Consider the following 18,116-nt stretch of genomic DNA (forward strand, 5'->3'; position numbering starts at 1 on the left):
TATAAGAACATCCAATAGTCAAAGGGAAATTAAATACAAATGGTATCGAGAAAAATAGTTCTATAATTCCTCTAATAACTACAACCTAAAACTTCTTAACTGGGAATATTGAAGACTCATGTTAAAAGGAACCTCCAGCTTTCATATGTTCTCATGTTCTGAGCAAGGAACTTAAACGTTAGCTTTTTTTACATGGCACATATTGCACTTTTACTTTCTTCTCTAACACTGTTTTTGCATTATTTAAACCAAATTGAACATGTTTCATTATTTATTTGAGACTAAATTGATTTTATTGACGTATTATACTATTAAGTAAAAATAAAATCTTTCATTCAGTATAGTTGTAATTGTCATTATTACAAATATATATATAAAAATCGGCCGATTAATCGGTATCGGCTTTTTTTGGCCCTCCAATAATCGGTATCGGTATCGGCGTTGAAAAATCATAATCGGTCAACCTCTAGTCGTAATGTTGGTAAGTTGACGTTTCTCTTATATTCAATAGTTCTTCCTGGCTGTATGTAATAAGACTTCAAATGTATTGGGATAACAATGTAAGAAATAATACATAAAAAAACGAAATACTGCATGGTTTCCTAAGGACTCGAAGTGAGGCGACCATCTCTGTCAACGCCGTCTTGCTACGAGAAGTTTCCTCCTCTCCTCTGTTTTCTTACGCTTTCATCTCAGCTAATGCATTGTCAATCTTCCTGTCAGCCGTAATTGAGGGTATTATCATCTATATCAGGTGAACCTTTTTGAAAATACAAATGCACAAATGTCATACCCCCCAAAAAATAATAACTTCTCCTGTTCTTGTAATATTGAGAGGTTAGCTTGTCTTGGGGGTCTGATATTTGTGCATCTTTCTCACTCAACATTATTCACAATTAATTTGGACTATACGTAATCATGGTAGCATCCTCTTTAATGTAGAAGTGTTTAGAAACATATTCTATTCTTATTTACAATAAAAGTGACTCCAAAATGACACAATACATTATTTACCATTCATTTACAAAACAAACAGCAAATGCATCCAACAAGTTTGATGTTATCATTGCGTGCTAGGGATATAGGACCAAATATTCAACTTTTGACTACTTTAACACATATATAAGTGAATTTGTCCCAATAGTTTTGGTCCCCTAAAATGCAGGGACTTTATGTACAAAAAGTGTTGTAACTTATTTCGGGCCAGAACTGCTGAAAAGGAATGTCCAAACATGCTGATATGCTGTTCTCACAGTTTTGCTTCAAGCCTGTCTATGGCAGCCATACATACTAACCCAGGCAGAATAAATGGACCCATGGTTTCAGATATGGTCTGCTACAGTAAAGCAGCTCAAGGAGCTTTCTAGTGATGAAGCTTTACTCTACATATCTACGGTATTTGTACTTACACTGCAGATGTGGTATTTAAAAATAAATAAAAAACATGACATTTCAGCATCATCATACACTATAGTTTACAGTGACAATAATATTTGGTTTATTTGATAGACTGATACAATACAAACATTGCTGAGCTTAAAAATACTTTTTACCATTATTTCCAATGGGAATTCAATGTTTTAATAATTCCCAATGAAATGTATAGGTTATTACAAATATATAATTACCATTTTATCATGTTATTGTTTTAGTAAATACCTGGTCATTTATGTACCATAAAATAAAGTAAATGCTACTGGTTTTCCTATAGAATAGTCCCGTAACTGAAAACTCCACCCATCTGGCACATCAGGCAGGCTCAAGAAAATTCTATTTCAACACAGGTCTGATCAGCAGAGGGCAGCTTTGCTGTGCTGATAGAACACAAGTCAATTTATGGCTGGGACAAACTCTAGACAGTGTTTCGTAATATGGTGCAGTACATTCAACCCAATAAATTATTTATGCTTGGTGAAATAAATGAAAAACTGAAAGTCCCGGATGTCCTTAAAATGCAGAGAGTAGATTTTCTGCACTGCGTTTTTTGGAAGTACAATTTGCACAGCAGTGTGTCCAGGGTGAAGGGAGTTGATACTTGATTTAGAAATTGGCTAACTAGCTTGACCCGTTCAGTGCTGAGGGTTAACCTGGCCGAGAAGTTGTTTGGTGCACAGAACAGGGCTGTCGATTCCTAAATGTGAGTGTGATCTCCCTCCGCCTGGGACATGCTGCAGTGCAAATCAAAGATACTTATGATAGCACAGTGCGGGAGAGTCAGTACTGTGCATAGTGTTAGTAATGCACACTGACAATAAACTCTAATCGAGCAATAAGAGATTGCCACCGACCTGTATTCATCTCTCAGATGGTAAACAATCAAATAAAAGTGGCTTAACCATACCAAAATGACCTTTGTCATTTAACATAGAGCCACCCGTCCCACCAAGCATCTACCCTGGCCTAACTCACAATGAGAGAGATGGAGGCAGATTGGAGTGGATTGACCAGAATAGCAATATTCATCCCCTCTCGATGAGCCAGCTGGCTTGTGCCAATAACATCCTCACACATCGTCACATAATTTCCCCAAACAATCCAGTTTAATTGCCATGTCACTGACTGTAGTCTCTGTAGTGCATAACAAACAGGCGCTCGAGTGGCCTAGAGACCAGAGTTGGAGCTTAACCCTGATCTGCTGTTGTGATTCAATTGGAACCACACCTTGTTAAAACTTTCCCTCATTGAAAGCCAATTATAAGACCAATTGCATGAGAGCTAAGATCATTTTCTGGCACCACTACAATCATGTCTGTGTTGCGTATGTATACAATGATCAGTAGCTCGTGAACTGGTTGGTTGTCAAAAAGGGGCATAACCGATGTATGGGCTTTCTCACTTAAATTTGATTCATAGCGTCCAGTGGTGTAAAGTACTTAAGTAAAAAATACTTGAACGTACTACTTAAAAGTACTACTTTTTGGGGGTATCTGTACTCAGGGGTGGAAGTAACAATTACAACTACTCACGTTCCTGTAATTGAGTAGCTTTTCTGTGTACTTGTACTTTTTTTTGTATTTTTTAATGGCTGTACTTTTACTTTTATTTAAGTACATTTTGACTTAAGTAAAGTACTTAAGTACATTTTCAAAACCATCCGTTACGGAGTACAATCTAGAAAAGGGATACACATCATCATGGCAAGCACATACAGTTTGCGCCTTTTGCAGCAGCTAGAACTGTTCACTTGTTTGTCCAGCCCAGCCGGTTTGTCAGTGACAAATAACATGACCAGATGGACCAATACAATTCAATTACACGCATTGCGCGAAAACGGCCCAATCACAGCTGTGTATGCAAACCAAATTATGATCGGTAGCAGGATTTTCTAACAGTAAAAAAAGGTAGCTAAATGACATGAAAAAAAAAAAGGTTTCCTAATCAACTTGAAAAATAAATGGAGCCTAACGAGATTGAGTAGGTTCAGGAGACAATACAGACACACAGAGACAGAGCCAGTGGCTGGGTCTTCTGAAGACAACGAGGAAGGAAACCCCTGGTCGCATCTCAAAGAACACTTCAGCTTCAAGCAGAGAAGAGGAGACAGTATAATTATGGAACGTAAACTCTGCTTACCAAGGATGGTGGAGGTGGCTGCCTACAAAAACTCTGCGTCAAACTTGAGGAAACATGTAATGGTACGAAAAGTAAAGTTATAAATATATTTCATCGCCATGAATGGCGTTTGTTGTGTAGGCTATGTAATGTAGCTAACAAGGCGTTGCTACTAGCCAGTTGCATTTAATCTGTAGCATAAGGCTAACGTTAGCTAGTTCATTCTGTTGCTAGCTAGTAAGAAGCTAACTCTGACCAACGTCTTTACACAGCTGAAGGAACTATAAGCTGTAGTGCGGGCTACTACCGCATTGAAATTATGGTGGCTAGTAGCTAGCCATCCCCATAAAATGAATTGTTGGGGATAGCTAAAAGTGAAATTAATGAACTTGTGAAGATAAAATAAATAAATAATTTGGAGACCTGAGATTTTTAGGTGTGTGCATTATCTTTATTTTGCTTGCTTATTATCTAACTATATCTGGTTGGATCACTGAGTTTTGAATAATAGCCAAAAATCATGTTTGGGAAAACGATAGTTCTTATAATTGGGGGAAAAGAAAAAACAATATTCCCAAACATCTCTAAGTATTTGGACAGTGGCATTATTCAAAACATGCTGAAATTTCTAAATGGTTCATTTGATATGAATAAAAACACCTTCTTATAGCTGTCAGTCTGCACTTTAACCCCATTGTCATTGTATCTTTTAAAATCCAATGTGCTGGACTACAGAGCCAAAACAAAAATGTTGTCATTGCCCAAATACTTAGAGATTGCACTTTATGTGCTGGTTTAAGTTAATTTGTATAAAACCAAACTGGTCAGGCTATATACATTTTTTTCCCCCCCACCTTTTTTAACCAGGTAGGCTAGTTGAGAACAAGTTCTCATTTACAACTGAGACCTGGCCAAGATAAAGCAAAGCAGTGCAACACAAACAACAACACAGAGTTACACATGGAATAAACAAACATACAGTCAATAATACAATAGAAAAAGTCTATACACAGTGTGTGCAAATGAGGTAGGATAAGGGAGGTAAAGGCAATAAATAGGCCATAGTGGCGAAATATTTACAATATAGCAATTAAACACTGGAGTGATAGATGTGCAGAAGATGAGTGTGCAAGCAGAGATACTGGAGTGCAAAGGAGCAAAATAAATAAAATAACAGTATGGGGATGAGGTAGTTGGATCGGCTATGTACAGGTGCAGTGCATTTTGCCTAGATTGATCAATAATTTTGTCCACAGAGCAAACATCCATTAAAGATGACAAACTACAATATGCTAACCTCTTCAACCACAAACAAACCAAGGAACCACAACAGACAGTGGATCAAACTTCATGAAAGCATTCAATGTTTTTGGTGAGAAGAGCCAGGCAGTCGAGTCAGCAGACCGAGACCCAGATGCTGAAGAGCCAGCAGAGCAGGTTGAATACCAAGACACATATTCCATCTTGGAAAATTACAGTGGCCTAGAATATCAACTCCCTCAGCATCGACAGTGTGCATGTCACCTGCTGAACCTCATTCCAACAACAGATTCTGTGTTGGCAGAAACAAATAGTGATAGCTACAAAAGGTTGTCCAGGTGGTCTTTTGCCAAATGCCAAGCCATGTGGAATAAAACGGGCCGGTCAACCTTAGCTGCTGAAGTTGTAGAGAATGAGTGCAAACTGCAGTTGATCATCCAAATCAAACACTCAACTTACCTGGCTGTGGAGAGTATCGCACATATCATACAAGAGAAGGGGGAGGATGCCATAAGAAATGTGTGTGAAGAATTAAAAGTGAAACTGTGAGTAGCAATTCTTTGAATCAATTTAAATGTAATGTTTTCCTGTTACAGTAATATTTATTGTCCATGAAATGTTAGAATTCTAAGAGGTATTACATTTACCTTATCTTTCAGGTTGAGCCTGGCAGAAATGTCCTTCTTGAATGAGTACTGCAAAGTGATGAAGCCTTTGGTCTCAGCTTTGAACATTCTACAGTCTGAGACCAACACAGATATGGGGTGGCTGCTGCCAGTGATCTTCTTACTAAAAACTAAACCTCGAAGGCCGGAAGCATCTTGCCAAATGTGCCTACCACTTATCAGAGCCATTTTGAACGGTCTCCAAAAGTGCTTTGGAGAAATGATGGAGGAGCCACAGCTTATTGCTGCTGCAATCCTTCTGCCAAAGTTCAAGACGTGTTGGACTGACAAAGCTGATGTCATCACAGCCGGTATGATTTCTTTACTCCAAAAGGTTTTAACCTCATTGTCAATATGATGATATCTTTTGGTCTTTGAGTCTTTTCTTTAATTGTTTTTTGTTATGTTTTTCATTATTTAAGTTGCATTACAGGTGCTGGACAATAACCTTTGCATATACAGTTGAAGTCGGAAGTTTACATACACCTTAGCCAAATACATTAAACTCAGTTTTTCACAATTCCTGACATGTAATCTGAGTAAAAATTCCCTGGTTTAGGTCAGTTAGGATCACCACTTTATTTTAAGAATGTGAAATGTCAGAATAAGAATTATTTATTTCATCTTTTATTTCTTTCATCACATTCCCAGTGGGTCAGAAGTTTACATTCATTCAATTAGTATTTGGTAGCATTGTCTTTGAATTGTTTAACTTGGGTCAAACGTTTCGGTTAGCCTTCCACAAGCTTCCCACAATAAGTTGGGTGAATTTTGACCCATTCCTCCTGACAGAGCTGGTGTAACTGAGTCAGGTTTGTAGGCCTCCTTGTTCGCACACACTTTTTCAGTTCTGCCCACAAATTTTCTATGGGATTGAGGTCAGGGCTTTGTGATGGCCACTCCAATACCTCGACTTTGTTGTCCTTAAGCCATTTTGCCACAACTTTGGAAGTATGGTTGGGGTCATTGTCCATTTGGAAGACACATTTGCGACGAAGCTTTTAACTTCCTGACAGATGTCTTGAGATGTTGCTTCAATATAGCCCTTTATGTAATACATGTACCACTAGCCACTTTAAACTATGCCACTTTATGTTTACATACCCTACAGTACTCATCTCATATGTATATACCGTACTCTATACCATCTACTGCATCTTGCCATGCCGTTCTGTACCACCACTCATTCATATATCTTTATGTACATATTCTTTATCCCTTTACACTTGTGTGTGTGTATAAGGTAGTAGTTGTGGAATTGTTAGGTTAGATTACTTGTTGGTTATTACTGCATTGTCGGAACTAGAAGCACAAGCATTTCGCTACACTCGCATTAACATCTGCTAACCATGTGTATGTGACTAATAAAATTTGATTTGATTTGATATATCCACGTAAATTTCCTGCCTCATGATGCCATCTATTTTGTGAAGTGCACCAGTCCCTCCTGCAGCAAAGCACCCCCACAACATGATGCTGCCACCCCCGTGCTTCATGGTTGGGATGGTGATCTTCGGCTTGCAAGCCTCCCCCTTTTTCCTCCAAACATAACGATGGTCATTATGGCCAAACAGTTCTATTTTTGTTTCATCAGACCAGAGGACATTTCTCCAAAAAGTATGATCTTTGTCACCATGTGGAGTTGCAAACCGTAGTCTGGCTTTTTTATGGCGGTTTTGGAGCAGTGGCTTCTTCCTTGCTGAGCGGCCTTTCAGGTTATGTTGATATAGAACTCGATTTCCTGTGGATATAGATACTTTTGTACCGGTTTCCTCCAGCATCTTCACAAGGTCCTTTGCTGTTGTTCTGGGATTGATTTGCACTTTTCGCAACAACGTATGTTCATCTCTAGGAGGCAGAATGCGTCTCCTTCCTGAGCGGTATGATGGCTGCGTGGTCCCATGGTGTTTATACTTGCGTACTATTGTTTGTACAGATGAAAGTGGTACCTTCAGGTGTTTGGAAATTGCTCCCAAAGATGAACCAGACTTGTGGGAGGTCAGCTATTTTTTTCTGAGGTCTTGGCTGATTTATTTTGATTTTCCCATGATGTCAAGCAAAGAGGCACTGAGTTTGAAGGTAGGCCTTGAAATACATCCACAGGTACACCTCCAATTGACTCAAATGATGTCAATTAGCCTATCAGAAGGTTCTAAAGCCATGACATCATTTTCTGGAATTTTCCAAGCTGTTTAAAGGCACAGTCAACTTAGTGTATGTAAACTTCTGACCCACTGGAATTGTGATACAGTGAAATAATCTGTTTGTAAACAATTGTTGTAAAAATTACTTGTGTCATGCACAAAGTAGATGTCCTAACCGACTTGCCAAAACTATAGTTTGTTAACAAAAATTTGTGGAGTGGTTGAAAAACGAGTTTTAATGACTCCAACCTAACTGTATGTAAACTTCTGACATCAACTGTAACTATGTATGGGTACAGCCAGACATGGACTCACCTCAACATTAAAGAATTTGTTAGATTTGAGTTGTTCAAATACATTCAGACTTATCTCAGTATCTGAGAATAACAAGTGTGTAAGTCTGTTAGAGCTATTGCAATGCCAATAATGTGATTGTGTTGCCAGCCACATACAACAGAGTTTGCTGAAACACTGAATGTGTGAATGTCGTTTTGTTTCCAATGTACAGGTTTGGCGTACCTGAAGAATCATCTTGACACAATCACACAGGACGAGACTGAGCATCTAAGGCAGCATTCATCTGATGAAGAGGATTTCTTCTCATCACTGACAATCGGTCAGAAGGTACAGGGGAGCTGGATGGGTATCTTGCTATTCCATCGGACAAAATTGATTTACTTCATTTGTTTCCGTACATAAAGAAGTTGTCCCTCAAACTCAACACAGGCCTGCCTGCATCTGCCGCCTGTGAACGTCTTTTTAGCTGTGCTGGACTGCTCTTCACTGCAAAGCGAACCAGGATAGACTCAATTAACTTAGAAAATCAGTTCTTACTGAAACTGAATGGCAAATTCTGAGGGAAGTGAAGTGAGTTAAGTGTTCGATAGGTAGTTCCACAAAAAATATGCCTTTTGAACATTCCTTTGAACGTTTGTACATGTAAAGTTGAAGATTTAATATTAAAATCAGTTGTGCTGGATCTTATCTTGTTGGTTATTTTCTGGTGTTTTATGGAACATTTAGCCTGTCAAGCATTACATGTAAACAATATTACATATACAGTAGTATATAGAAAAGTAAAAAAAAAAAAAAAAAATGATATTAATTTGTGTGTGAAGCTTGCATTCAATTGGCACACCTTTTTCACATGAACTTCCATTCTTGTAAAAGGAGAAAAAAAATAACCATCAATTTAAATAGCAAATTATTTTAGAAGTAACTTAGTAACTTTTACTCTTGAGTAGTTTTTAAATGTGCTACTTTTTACTTTTACTTTAGTAGTTTTTTTACACCTGTACTTTTACTTCTACTTGATTACAATTTCATTAAAGTAATAGTAGTTCTACTTGAGTAGGATTTTACAGGACTTTCCACCCCTGTCTTTACTTGGCTTTACTATTTATATTTTTGACAACTTTTCACTACATTCCTAAAGAAAATTATGTACTTTTTACTCCATACATTTTCCCTGACACCCAAAAGTACTCGTTACATTTTGAATACTTAGCAGCACTTGAAAATTGCCGAATTCACATACTTATCAAGAGAACATCCCTGGGCATCCCGATTGCCCCTGATCTGGCAGACTCACTAAACGAATGCTTTGTTTGTAAATTATGTCTGAGTGTTAGAGCATGCCCCTGGCTATCCGTAAATACAATTAAAAAATGATGCCGTCTAGTTTGCTTTATATAAGGAATTTAACATTTTTATATTTTTACTTTTAGTTATATTTTAATATTTTAGCAATTTCATTTACTTTTGATACTTAAGTATATTTGAAACCAAATACTTTTAGACTTTTACTCAAGTAGGGTTTTACATGACTTTCACTTTTATTTGAGTAATGTTCTATTAAGGTATATTTACTTTTACTCAAGTATGACAATTGGGCACTTTTCCACCACTGATAGTGTCTTTCTCAAAACACATTGGAGGAGAAGATTCCAGGTTCCACCACTTGGATCTTTTCATCAAATGTATTTTGAGGAAGAGGCAATTAATCAAGGATTCGAGGAATCAAGAAACATTTGAGATTCACCGCATTTTAGTTTCCTCTCGATCAACTTATCTTCCCCTATTGTCACTAAGAAAAACATGAAAACCTTATGTCAATTCATAACATGGACCTTGGTGTACTGTAAAAACGTGCTACATTTCCCTACAGTAGGTGGGTGAATAGGAATTCTCCTGAGATAGGACTTCCCTCAGGGGAGATAAAATATGTATATTTTTTCTGTCTGTGAACAGTTTTTTTCTGTCTCAACAAACATTCCTTGTACTTGTGTGACTGGACAGCTGTGTCCACACTTACATGTAGTCTTTTTTTTTCTTCTCAACATGTCTTTCAGTGTTGGATCCCAGGTTGCTATTTAAGGACTCTTTGTAGTCCTATGCTGTTTGTGCCTGCCATTTTAGGGTTCAGTATAAACAAAGGATAGGTGGACTCTACTTGAAGCTGTCTGGGCATGTGGCACACACCGTGGGAACTGCCTTGTTTATCAGACATACCTTTTAAGACCACATGCCAAGTTTTGCAACCCTGTCAATGTAAACAGGAAGAGAGACACGGTAATGAATTACTACTTGGGAGAAATGTTGTACCCAAATTACACTACAAGGCATGGTGGCAAAATTGGTTCTCTCTTCACATGTTAAGGAAAAAAAAGAGATTACAGTTATATGGTCAATGTAATTGTCCACTTATGATCATCATTTAAGCCATTGAAGTGAAGTCCATTTGTTGTACTTTTACCTTTGCGGTATCACATGAATAGTCTACTGTAGCCTATGCCATTAACATCACAGAGGCCTCAAAAAAGCCTTTTGAGGACAGTCAGGAATTTGCTATAATCTTTCCCCTAAACCAACCTGGTCTCAGAGCATTTCGTCTGATTCTGTATGTAAGTAGCTAGCTGGCTAATGTTAGCTAGGCTAGGGGTTAGGGTTAAGTTTAGGAGTTAGGTTAAAGGGTTAGGGGAAGGGTTAGCTAACATCCTAAGTAGTGCAACTTAGCTAAAAAGTAGTAAGTAGTTGAAAAGTTCCTAATTTGCTAGACATTCGTGTTATACACTTACCCAGCCACCCTATTTTCATTTTTGCCTTAAGTAACCATCTGTCTTATGTCTTATGTAACCATACCGAACGTAACATATCATACAAATTTTGTTGTCTGGATTTACATTTACTATGTTATGTCTAGTCTATGAGACCAGGCTGCCTAAACAACAACCAAACTATGAACCACAGTTTCCATTTGACACGATATTAAATCTTTTTTAACCTACTGTTAACCTCCTAACATTATAGTGATTTATTTCCTTTATCGTCTAGATCCTGTTTAATCTGGGATAGAATCCTCGAGGCGAAAGAAAACAGATGGCGCTACATTTTTTTCCAAAAGTTTAGTTGACTATTAATTAGGTCTACCCCCAACAGATGATACTTTTAGTCCACAGACTCCCTTAATACAAATAATGCTTTGCATTTGATCAGGACAAGAAAGATAAGAGCGTAAGATAGGGTTTCACTATGTAGTTGATGCTCTTTTATTATCTTAATTAGTTGTGCTTTGAAGTTGTGGACTTGTTCTGTTTATGTACTTCAGTAAAGCTACAGGATCTGGGGATCAGTGCAGATAGTTAGCCTGCGCCACCAGATTGTGTTAGGCCCCTGAGCTAAAGCCTATAGGGTATTAGCTCGGGGAGCTTACGCAAGTCTTTAGGTCTCAGGCAAGGTTTCTCATCATCATTTACTCAACCACCCCCGCTACACATACATGAGCACACCTAACAGGCTGAACTCTTAAGTGGTCTACATGTTAGGATTTGGAAACTAACAAAAGCAAAAGTGGTATAATGAAATAGATGTCTGTCTTTGCTCATCAACATGTTAGCTAAAATACCCGAGTGGCCTTCTTTAATCTAAGGTCCCATTGTTTTCAAAAATAGAGTGCGCAGCGTCAGCCAACGGATTCTTCAATAATTAAAATTGATCGTTTGGCTTATTTGGAGGCTTTGTGGGTGAAATTGAAGTTGAAATAGAAAAAAAGAGAAGTCCTAAAACAGTTTCCCTGGCTTCTGTATCTGTTATGAGGAGTAACAAAGGATGCCGTCCAAATGCTTCCTTTCCCAAGGAGAGATGGGAAAACTTTCAAGTGCCGGCCCCTCCTTCCCTGCTTGTTTATTATTTAAACTCTTAAAAGTGTTTCATGTCAGATTTTAAAATGGCTGCTCCAATGGAATTGTCTCTAGGCCATTTCACTCCAAGCTTCCACAGTGACTCATGAGCCACTGATGACAAGTTGTTGCTATAATTGTGAAGATTTTACACAGAAGAGCAGGTCATTTTCATTTTAAGAAAGAAGTCACCCTCCTTTTGTCACCAAATTACATATTGACCATACATTGACCTCTGTGATTCCCTGGTCCAAGTCATCGATGGACCCTAAGAGTCTGCAAAACGAAAGCATGACTACATTGAGTAATGTCTATTTACCGTTTAGCATTATCAATTAGTGCAAAATAATAACTTGTTGCTTTCTTCGATACAATTCAGTTCAATTCAATTCTTAAAATATGTAGCCAAGATAGTCAACCCGGCAAAAAAAACACAGTTATTCTGTGAGTCATAGGATCCATTGAGGACTTCTTGCAAACTGAATTGTTTGCATTCATCAACATAATTTCAATAACATATTTCAATATTACTTCTGAGGCCCGAGGTAAGTCTGGTAAAGATGTGGTAAAGATCCACATCGTAGGATTCTAGTGCAATGCACAAGTTCAAATTCTACTTTCTGACAGCAATAAAGGTGTGAATTTTACCAAAGCTTGTGCTGATATAGGAGAAGCAGCATACATACCTGTCTGCTAAAAATGAATCTTTCTGGGTAAGTAAGATTAACAGTGAAGACTGGAGCAGTTAATCACAGACTCTAACCACATCTCCATCCACAGTTTTTATGTGAGAAAAGTCACTGTATAAAAAATATATTTTTTAATTACATTTTTTATTTCACCTTTATAAAAAATAATAATGACAGCTGTGATGGAAACAGAAAGTTTCGCGACAGTATAATAAATGCCGACAGATCATTTGTTTGTTCGACATGGTGGGATCTTTTTGTGTCTGTAAAATATATTATGCAAGAAAAGGTGGTGTAAATGCCTTTATACACAAATATTGATATAGCAACCACCATATCAAAGTAAACTTGGAATCACACGATGACACGGTGTGTGGTCTTAACACTTGAGTAACACTTTCTATTAAGGTATGTATACTTTTGATTATTGCATTTTTTTATCAATTCCCCATTACATGTGTAACCAGTAGGCCTAGTAAATGTGTCGTTAAACCCTGTAATTTGGTTACATTAATTTATTTTAATAATGCATGTATTACAGTCATTTGCCATTCTCATCCTCAAAGTGGAAACGTTGTTTGCAGAGTTCAAAACCTGCTACACTTGTGAGAAACAAATTTGGTGTTTATTTCATAATCATCATTAAGGAGTTTTGTCAATGTCTTATGTTTGTATTTGTATTTATTATGGATCCCCATTAGCTGCTACCAAGGCAGCAGCTACTCTTCCTGGGGTCCAGCAAAATTAAGGCAGTTATACAATTTTTCCAACGTTACTAAACATTCACAACAGATTTCACAACAGTCTGTTCCCTCAGGCCACTACTCTACAACCACCTATATTCAACACAAAATCCAAGGCGGTGACCCGTTCCTGTAGGTTCATGCTCTACAACATTCGCAGAGTACGACCCTGCCTCACGCAGGAAGCGGCGCAGGTCCTAATCCAGGCACTTGTCATCTCCCGTCTGGATTACTGCAACTCGCTGTTGGCTGGGCTCCCTGCCTGTGCCATTAAACCCCTACAACTCATCCAGAACGCCGCAGCCCGTCTGGTGTTCAACTTTCCCAAGTTCTCTCACGTCACCCCGCTCCTCCGCTCTCTCCACTGGCTTCCAGTTGAAGCTCGCATCCGCTACAAGACCATGGTGCTTGCCTACGGAGCTGTGAGGGGAACGGCACCTCCGTACCTTCAGGCTCTGATCAGGCCCTACACCCAAACAAGGGCACTGCGTTCATCCACCTCTGGCCTGCTCGCCTCCCTACCTCTGAGGAAGTACAGTTCCCGCTCAGCCCAGTCAAAACTGTTCGCTGCTCTGGCACCCCAATGGTGGAACAAACTCCCTCACGACGCCAGGTCAGCGGAGTCAATCACCACCTTCCGGAGACACCTGAAACCCCACCTCTTTAAGGAATACCTAGGATAGGATAAAGTAATCCTTCTAACCCCCCCCCCCCCTTAAAAGAGTTAGATGCACTATTGTAAAGTGGTTGTTCCACTGGATATCATAAGGTGAATGCACCAATTTGTAAGTCGCTCTGGATAAGAGCGTCTGCTAAATGACTTAAATGTAAAAATGTAAATGTGTGTGTATAATGCATATGTTATTGTGTGTGTGTACAGTATGCATGTCTCTGTGCCTGTGTTTGTGTCTCTTCACAGTCCTCGCTGTTCCATAAGATTTATTTTTAAATCACATTTTACTGCTTGCATGAGTTACTTGATGTGGAATAGAGTTCCATGTAGTCATGGCTCCATGCAGTACTGTGAGCCTTCCAAAGTCTGTTCTGAACATGGGGACTGTGAAGAGAATTCTGGTGGCATGTCTTTTGGGGTATGCATTGGTGTCCGAGCTGTGTGCCAGTAGTTCAAACAGACAGCTCGGTGCATTCAACATATTAATACCTCACACAAATACAAGTAGTGATGAAGTCAATCTCTCCTCCACTTTGAGCCAGGATAGATTGACATGCATATTATTAATGTTAGCTCTCTGTGTACATCCAAGGGCCAGTCGTGCTGCCCTGTTCTGAGCATATTGCAATTTTCCTAAGTCCCTCTTTGTGGCACCTGACCACGCGACTGAACAGTAGTCCAGGTGTGACAAAACTAGGGCCTGTAGGACCTGCCTTGTTGATAGTGTTGTTAAGGCAGGGAAGCGCTTTATTATGGACACACTTCTCCCCATCTAAGCTACTGTTGTATCAATACGTTTTGACCATGACAGTTTACAATCCAGGGTTACTCCAAGCAGTTTAGTCACCTCAACTTGCTAAATTTCCACATTATTCATTACAAGATTTAGCTGAGGTTTAGAGTTTAGTGAATGTTTTGTCCCAAATACAATGCTTTTAGTTTCTGAAATATTTAGGACTAATTTATTCCTTGCCACCCATTCTGAAACTAACTGCAGCTCTTTGTTAAGTGTTGCAGTCATTTCAGTCACTGTAGTATCTGACGTGTATAGTGTTGAGTCGTCCGCATACATAGATACACTGGCTTTACTCAAAGCCAGTGGCATGTCGTTAGTAAAGATGGAAAAAGTAAGGGGCCTAGACAGCTTCCCTGGGGAATTCCTGAATCGACCTGGATTATGTTGGAGAGGCTTCCATTAAATAACATCCTCTGTGTTCTGTTAGACAGGCAACTCTTTATCCACAATATAGCAGGGGGTGTAAAGCCATAACACATACGTTTTTCCAGCAGCAGACTATGATCGATAATATCAAAAACCGCACTGAAGTCTAACAAAACAGCCCCCACAATATTTTTATCATCAATTTCTCTCAGCAAATTACCAGTCATTTGTGTAAGTGCTGTGCTTTTTGAATGTCATTCCCTATAAGTGCGCTGAAAGTCCGTTGTCAATTTGTTTACTAAGGTTTACTAAGGGTTGGTAACAGGCTGATTGGTCGGCTATTTGAGCCAGTAAAGAGCACTTTACTATTCTTAGGTAGAGGAATTACTTTTGCTTCCCTCCAGGCCTGAGGGCAAACACTTTCTAGTATGCTTAAATTAAAAATATGGCAAATAGGAGTGGTGATATCATCCGCTATGGAGTGAAGCACGCCAACCTGCTGAGTTGATACAATGTTGCACTTCACTAGTGATAAATCAAGTCAAGACAGATATAGTTCCAAGATGGCGTAGCAGTTGGACGTCTGTCTTGTCCCGTCCCATCCCATGTTTATATTGTTTTCTTCGTATATATTTCGTATATATTTTTAATCTCAATTTCCATCTACGGACTGAACATACTCTCACCCAATGTGATACGGATCTGCTATTTTTTACACTTTAGAACCGGAACCCCCATCAGGAACTAGCCAGCTAACTAGCTACTAGCTAGTAGTCAGTTAACCACTGCTAGCGGTGATCACCATTAACTCGGACATCAGCCAGCCTCAGCCCGGTCAATTCCTTCCAGTCTGCACAGTGCGATATCAACACAGAGCATATCGGACTGCTTTTTCTCTACCACATCTCCGGATTCCTACCGCAAGCTCTGAACCTTTACACCAGATCATCGCAGCTGGCTAGCTGCTATCCGAGTGGCTACTCCTGGCTAACGTCTCTGTCCCGAAGCAAGCACCAGTTAGCCTGGAGCTAGCCTGGAGCTAGGCCCATCTCCCGGCTAGCTGAAGTGGTCCATCAGCCAATTATTGGGCTACAATACCTATTTTGCGAATTGGCATGGACCCTTTTACTGCCGACACGGAGCCCCGCCGATCCATCACGACTGGTCTGCCGACGTAACCATCCGAGGGGGTTTCAACAGGCTCTTCCGGTGCGACGTCCCTCGGAGGCCCATCTTCTAGCCTGCTAGCACCGGCCCGCTAGCTGTCTGAATCGCCGTGTCTCCAGCTCGCATAGCTACTCACTGGACCCTATGATCACTCGGCTACACATGCCTCTCCCTAATGTCAATATGCCTTGTCTATTGCTGTTTTGGTTAGTGATTATTGTCTTATTTCACTGTAGAGCCTCCAGCAATGCTCAATATGCCTTAGCTAGCCCTTTTGTTCCACCCCACACACATGTGGTGACCTCACCTGGCTTAAATGGTGCCTCTAGAGACAAAACTCTCTCATCTTCACTCAATGCCTAAGTTTACCTCCACTGTATTCACATCCTACCATACCCTTGTCTGTACATTATGCCTTGAATCTATTCTTCCTCGCCCAGAAATCTGCTCCTTTTACTCTCTGTTCCCGAATGCACTAGACGACCAGGTCTTATAGCCTTTAGCCGTACCCTTATCCTACTCCTCCTCTATTCCTCTGGTGATGTAGAGGTTAACCCAGGCCCTGCAGCCCCTAGCTCCACTCCCATTCCCCTGGCGCTCTCATTTGTTGATTTCTGTAACCGTAAAAGCCTTCATGCATGTTAACATTAAAAGCCTCCTTGTTATATTCACTGCTTTAGCACTCTCCGCCAATCCAGATGTCCTAGCCGTGTCTGAATCCTGGCATAGGAAGGCCACCAAAAATCCTGACATTTCCATCCTTAACTATAACATTTTCAGACAAGATAGAACTGCCAAAGGGGGCGGAGTTGCAATCTACTGCCGAGATAGCCTGCAGAGTTCTGTCATACTATCCAGGTCTGTGCCCAAACAATTCAAGCTTCTACTTTTAAAAATCCACCTTTCCAGAAACAAGTCTCTCACCGTTGCTGCTTGTTATAGACCCCCGTAAGCCACCTGCTATGCCCTGGACACCATATGTGAATTGATTACCCCCCATATATCTTCAGAGTTTCTATTGTTAGGTGACCTAAACTGGGACATGCAGACGTCCTACCCCAACCGTCCTACAATCTAAACTAGATGCCCTCAATCTCACTCAAATTATCAAGGAACCTACCAGGTACAACCCTAAATCCGTAACCATGGGCACCCTCTTAGATATCACCTTGACCAACTTGCCCTCTAAATACACCTCTGCTGTCTTCAACCAGGATCTCAGCGATCATTGCCTCATTGCCTGGTGCGTAATGGGTCCGTGGTCAAACGACCACTGTCAAAACGCTCCCTAAAATACTTCAGCGAGCAGACCTTTCTAATCGACCTGGCCCGGGTATCCTGGAAGGATATTGACCTCATCCCGTCATTAGAGGATGCCTGGTTGATCTTTAAAAGGGCTTTCCTCACCATCTTAAATAAGCATGCCCATTCAATTTTTTTTTTTACCGCAAGTCACCGCAGACTTGACTGCCCTTAACCAGCACAAAAACATCCTGTGGAGTTCTGCATTAGCACTAAACAGCTCCCGCGATATGCAACTTTTCAAGGAAGTCAGGAACCAATATACTCAGTTAGGAAAACTAAGACAAGCTTTTTCAAACATAAATTTGCATCCTATAACACCAATTCCAAAAAGTTTTGGGACACTGTCAAGTCCATGGAGAATAAGAGCACATCCTCCCAGCTACCCACTACACTGAGGATAGGAAACATTGTCACCAATGATAAATCTACGATAATCGATAATTTCAATAAGCATTTTTCCACGGTTGGCCATGCTTTCCACCTGGCTACCCCTACCCCTGCCAACATCTCAGCACCCCCTGCAGCAACTTGGCCCCCACACCGCATACATTTTCTCTGACATCATCATCCATATACTA

General features: G+C 39.9%; 1 long non-coding RNA gene across 1 annotated transcript; it reads left to right on the forward strand.

Annotated features, from left to right (window-relative positions):
* The first annotated feature begins 3,351 nt into the window (after nucleotides 1-3,351).
* On the forward strand, nucleotides 3,352-8,605 carry LOC139566849 (uncharacterized). The gene is made up of 4 exons (XR_011673168.1): nucleotides 3,352-3,635; nucleotides 4,809-5,357; nucleotides 5,472-5,788; nucleotides 8,130-8,605. It is a non-coding gene; the product is annotated as an uncharacterized lncRNA (long non-coding RNA).
* The last annotated feature ends 9,511 nt before the right edge of the window (nucleotides 8,606-18,116 follow it).

The sequence above is a fragment of the Salvelinus alpinus genome, chromosome 39, assembly GCF_045679555.1.
Source record: "Salvelinus alpinus chromosome 39, SLU_Salpinus.1, whole genome shotgun sequence".
In the NCBI taxonomy this organism is placed as follows: Eukaryota; Metazoa; Chordata; class Actinopteri; order Salmoniformes; family Salmonidae; genus Salvelinus; species Salvelinus alpinus.